This window comes from Procambarus clarkii, chromosome 16, assembly GCF_040958095.1.
Source record: "Procambarus clarkii isolate CNS0578487 chromosome 16, FALCON_Pclarkii_2.0, whole genome shotgun sequence".
NCBI lineage: Eukaryota > Metazoa > Arthropoda > Malacostraca > Decapoda > Cambaridae > Procambarus > Procambarus clarkii.
In genome coordinates, this window is record NC_091165.1 from 48,936,372 (window position 1) to 48,941,858 (window position 5,487).

Genomic DNA, 5,487 nt, shown 5'->3' on the forward strand with positions numbered 1-5,487 from the left:
TTTCCAGGGGATGTATCTTTGAAGTTTTTCTTAGCCCGATTTAGCTCATCCAGTGTGAAAGGGGTATTAGTGTCAGAGACGTCTGCCCATGTTGTAAGGATTCTGTGCCACCTTTCTTCCTCTAATCCTGTCTGCACTGCTAGTACATCTGGTGGAAGTTGTTCACTAGCTGCTCTTTCTGCAAATTAGGTTTACAGTACATTACCAGTGGTTGGCTGCGATTTGAATAGCTTTGACAACTTGAAAATGAATCAGGCACAACAAATCTTGTTCTGCTTGATTAATGTCTTCGCAAACAACATAGTTTCTATGCCACTCTGATATGAGGGTTTGAAATCGGAACCATTTTCCTATAGCGAAGTTTCAGGCTTCTGGTGGAATTGGAAGTGGGGTAGATCCATCTTTAGATTAAATTTGATCCCCATAGTGGTCGCTTATAATTGTGGGCTCAACTGACCATGTTGCTGCATGTCTCAGGGGAGGGTGAAACGAAGGTAAGGTCTAATATACCTCCTTGGATGTGGGTGGATTCACTCTTGTTTAGGATTTGGATTTCTGGTAGCAGGGCTAGTAGATGTGCTATGTGAGTGCCGGCCTCATATATTGTGTTCGAGACCAGAGCCAATCGATAATGGGCACTGAAATCACCACAAATTATTGTGATTGAGGTGGTCGCGTGTCCAAATAACACAGAGATCCATTTCAGCATGTGGAGACATGTGAACACTAAACACTTCACGTGTGTCGTGTCTTAACTCAATGGATACTCCCATTACCTTTGTCCCTGACCCGCAATCGGGTGGGCGGGTTATGGGCTTGGAGATCATATCACATTTCACATAGATAGCACATCCTCTAGATTGCCCGTTGACCCATGGAAGGAAAAAGCCTCGATAGCCTTAGACTTTACTTGCAATCCGTCTCGAAGCAAGCTCTCCTGTAGTATCAGGATGTCTAGGTCTTTGGTTGCTGCTATGCATTGCAAGTTTTGCAATTTTGTACGCAGCCCTTGCGCATTCCATTGCAGGATCTTTAGTCCTCTAGGATGATGGAACTTGCTGATATTACCGTGGTATCCATGGAATCAGATGAACTGGCCATGGAGATTGAAATTGGAGTTGAGGATCTTGATCTACTTGAAACTGACTCATCAAGGTCGCTTTCGGAAGTACTGGACTCTACCTGTTTTTTTTTTTTGAGATTGTCTCCTGCCTTGTGTTCTTGAAGGTGAGGCTATTGATTTTTCGAATTTCTTGAGCTAGTCCACAATTGTCTTTCGAGTCTCTTGACTCGAAAGGTTTGCTTGATACTGGGTTTCGATAACAAACTTTCGACCAGTTGCGTGACCAAGGCCTTAAGCATTAGAAAGAGGGTGTCCAGTTGAGTGGGAGCACTACTTACTACTGTGCAGGTTTGGGGTCCTGGTTTACCCTTTAGCCCTTATCAGTGGAAACTCATACACTCTTGCCACCATTGCCCTTAGTGTGCTTACTGAATGTAATGGGCGGGCGATTACGTTTAACTTTTTTCTTGTGGCCCCCAGCCATCCCTCTGTCTTGGATGGAGGCCGCAAGCCTTCACACCCTCCACTACGGCCGATGATGGAGGGTCATGTGTCTCCTCCACCTGGTTAAGTCCTGGTATGCTCCATGCAGTTTTTTGGGCAGGGGGGTTGGTATACGTTTTGGTCGGGGCTTCTGCGCTGCTGTAGGAGTGGGGGGGGGGGGGGGTTTGGATCCTTTTAAACCTTTCAGGGCATCTTAAGTTCCATGAGTGGTGTGCCTTGGAGCAATTTGGGCACTTAGCTTAGGCGGTCTGGTTTGCCTTGTGTTTATCAAGGCATATTTCCGTGTCTTGGGGCTGGCCGCTGACTCCTTAGCTCACTGGGCATTGGCAGCGGTCTCTGTGATGTTCAAATCTCGGACATCTGAAGTATCTGAGAAGCTCCGGGGGTGTAAGGCATGAGTTGGAACACACTCCAATAGCCAAGATCAGTCAAGATCTCTGGAATCCATCCTTTTACTATGACATTATCTCTCTTGAAATTGTATTTTTTTTTTTTACTGTTACATATCAACACCGTTGGAGTGAGCGAGGAGCAGCGATATCGACGCCATCTATGGACCGGCACTTCAACTCCAAGGTATTAGGTGAGATGCAGACAACGCCATCTGTTGACGGAGGTGTGGCAAGTTTAACGCCATCTGTGAAAGGCTCTTGTTTCTTACTTCAGTTAGGTGAGGTCGACGAAGAAGACCTCTGGTGAGTGAAGTAATGATATTAACGCCATCTAGATTGAGCATCAGACTACAGTTGCAGATCCCCGGTGAAAGATTGCCATCCTATGTTCTTCTTGTATACTTTCTGTCTGTTGTTGTTGTTGTTGTTAAAGATTTAGCTACTCAGGACGAAGTCTCCATGTAGCACGGGCTATGATGAGACCGTAATTGAGTTTGGTTATACCTGATAACCTTTTTCCTGTGATATTTGGGTCTAAGTTTAAAATGGAGGAGGGGGACTTCTCCTTTTCCCCTGCTTATTTATCGCTTCTGTTTTAGTGCACTGGTTTTAATCTTGTTTTATTAACATTATCTTGGTGGCGGATGTAGATGCAGAATGCTCACTAATGAGTCCCATTCCTCAACAGCTTTTCTAATCATTGTAGTCGCGGTGGAATGTGCATCTAATGCAGCTGCTGTCGTTGGATTAATGTTGAGTTTGATGCGCAGGTGTTCAGTAGCTTCACATTCCAGTAAGTAGTGCAATAGTGGCGCCTCTGCTTCAGTTACACAGATGTGACACTCTTTAACTATTGGGCTCATTACCTCCCAGCAGGGCTTGTAACCAAGTCTGAGTCTGTGTATGGCTACTGCAATGTCTCTGGATATCTTTTTGCCACGCTTGAAAGAGGAGTAACCAGTGGCTTGTTCATACCATATCGCAGTGGATCTTCCTTCCGCTACTTTGGCTCTGTGGCGACTTTTGATAGTTGAGAATATTTTCTACTTGGTTTGCTCCTTTATCTGTGAGAAACTTGGAGGTATTTGAACCTGTACAACAGGTAGAGCAGTGGCAGTTTTTGCTAGTGAGTCTGCCTTTTCATTACCGTCTATGCCAATGTGACTTGGTATCCAATTTAGGGTGATTGACAGCCATCGATTATGGGCATCTTTTCCTATATGTTGAATTTCTGTGAGGAGTTGTATATTATCTCTGTGCTGACTGGATAACAATGCCTGGAGCGAAGATTTAGAGTCTGTATGAATGATAACATCATGTAAATTATTCTCAATTGTATAATTTATTGCCTCCTTCAGGGCATATAATTCTGTTTGCAATGTTGAGCACCCACTATTCATGCTCCAGTATGCTTCATGGTTGGTAGTGTAAACTGCTGCCCCAGCAGAACCTTTTTCTTGATCAACTGATCCGTCTGTGAAGATGTGAGTCGTTGTGGGTCTAGAGATAGTTTCCATTTGTTGCTCTATTACTTCCTTGCTTCCTTGAGCCTCTGCGGTTGTTGTTGTTGTTTAAGATTCGCTACTCAGAACGAAAAGTTCCAGTAGCACGGGCTATGGTGAGCCCGTAAGTGGAGGCTCTTTGGAGCCATTATCTGTATCAGTGGCTGATACTAGAGATGTGGCGATGGATGGGGGTCTTCATGGTGGTTTTCAGCCTGTAGGGCTGGCATTACCAGTTATGGAGCTGGTGGGGTTAGTGTAGACCTCTAGGTTTTCCGTTTTTTCTTTGCCTGCGACTTTGGCTGAGCAGTGCTGTCGTTAGAGTTTAGTGACGTGGCCTCCATGAGGAAGTCTTGAACCGTGTTGGTGTCGTATTTGTGATGCGGCGGTGGAGCTCCTACTATGATTTCCTCGTCTGAGGAGTCCGTAACCTCCGTAGTGGGCGTTTTTGTCTTTCGTCTCGCAGCCATAGGTAGGTTTAGGTGTCGTTGATTGGTGGTTGTAGCTATTTCAGGAGCGCTGGTGGTGCTGTTATCGTTTGTAGACAGCACGTCTGCTAGCGCGGCTGCTGAGATAGTGATGGTAGGAGTGTTGGGAGCTGGAGAAGGAATTACCTCTGTTTGTGTTGCCCGGGCCATGGGCGGTTCTGGAGTCAGTGTTGAAGTTGACCGCATGGTCGTCCTGGTGGTAGTCTCCGGAGAGGTAGAGGAGGCAGTGAGATTTACGCTAGTGGCTATGATGGGGGCCAGGCCATTGTCTATGTATAATTCGTTTAGTTCACTGACAAAGCGCTGGTTGTCTGATCCTGCAAGCCTTTCCGCTAGTCTAAGAAGACCAGGGATAATGTCTGCACGTGATGCAGGGGGCTGTGAAGGAGCCTGTGGGACCTTGGGGACCTTGGGTCCCCAATGAGAAGGCTGTGTCGCCTGCTGGGAGGAGCCACATGTTGGTAAGACCGGAAAGTCTTCTAAGCTAAGGTGGTGAGTTGAACGCTTGGGGCTCTGGTCGAGGAGGTAGACGAGTTGTTTCTTTTGGCTTCAACCTGGGCCTTGATGATTTCCTGTCTGCGGGGGCAGCGGTAGGAAATTGCGGGGTGATTGCCATCACAGAGCAAGCAGTGATGGACTGTTGCCTTGCATATGGAGTAGTGATGGTCCAGTGCGCACAGGCTGCACCTTTGGACAGGGTGCTGACACTTTTTGGTCGGTTGGTAGAGCTCGTAGCACTTAAAGCACTGCTGGATCTCATGGTATCGTTCCTTTTTTATTTGGTGGGGTGGTATTTTTAGGCCGAAGCAGTAGAACCCTTGTGTGGCATCCTGGGTGGCCGCAGCTATGGTGGTGAACGTAATCTTCATTGATGTTTTGTCGGAAGCAGAACTCCAGGTTGAATACCGATAGGTTTGGATTTTCGTCCTCGATATTGTTTATGATATGATGTTGAGGTCGCTCAGCGATCCACCGGCTAGTCCTGCTGGTAAAAACAGTTCTTCCGGCCAGTAACTGACGTGAGAAGTGAAGATGTAGGTAGTGCTCTTTGCGAAGAAAGGCATCGTTAGTAAGGAGTTTTTCTAGCTCCTCTTCACATGAAAAGTAGAGCACGATATCTTCACCTTCCTGAGTAATGTCAGCGGGTTTGAGGCCAGTTACGTCCTTCAGGACCTTTAAAGTATTGCTTCTTCCGATAGCATGACCGTCAAGTGGAGTAGCTCTGACCTTAAGACGTTTGAATCGCATTGTGACCACACTGGCCTCTGCGGGTCACATGCTGATTTTTAACTGGTACTTTCTGTCTGGCTAATGTCTATTATGTCCGCAAAGGTGACGTGGAGGGTGTGTTGCACTCTGGAAATCTGTTAACCTTGGCTAGTACAGAACTCTTGACTTGTTTCCTCTGAGGACAAGTGGCCGCCGTCTCTTGGATCAAAAACTGTCTCATAAACAGAGAAGCACGAGTAAAACTTCATGGCACAGTCTCTGAATACAAAAAACATGAAAATGGTATATCGCAAGGAGACATTCTCAGC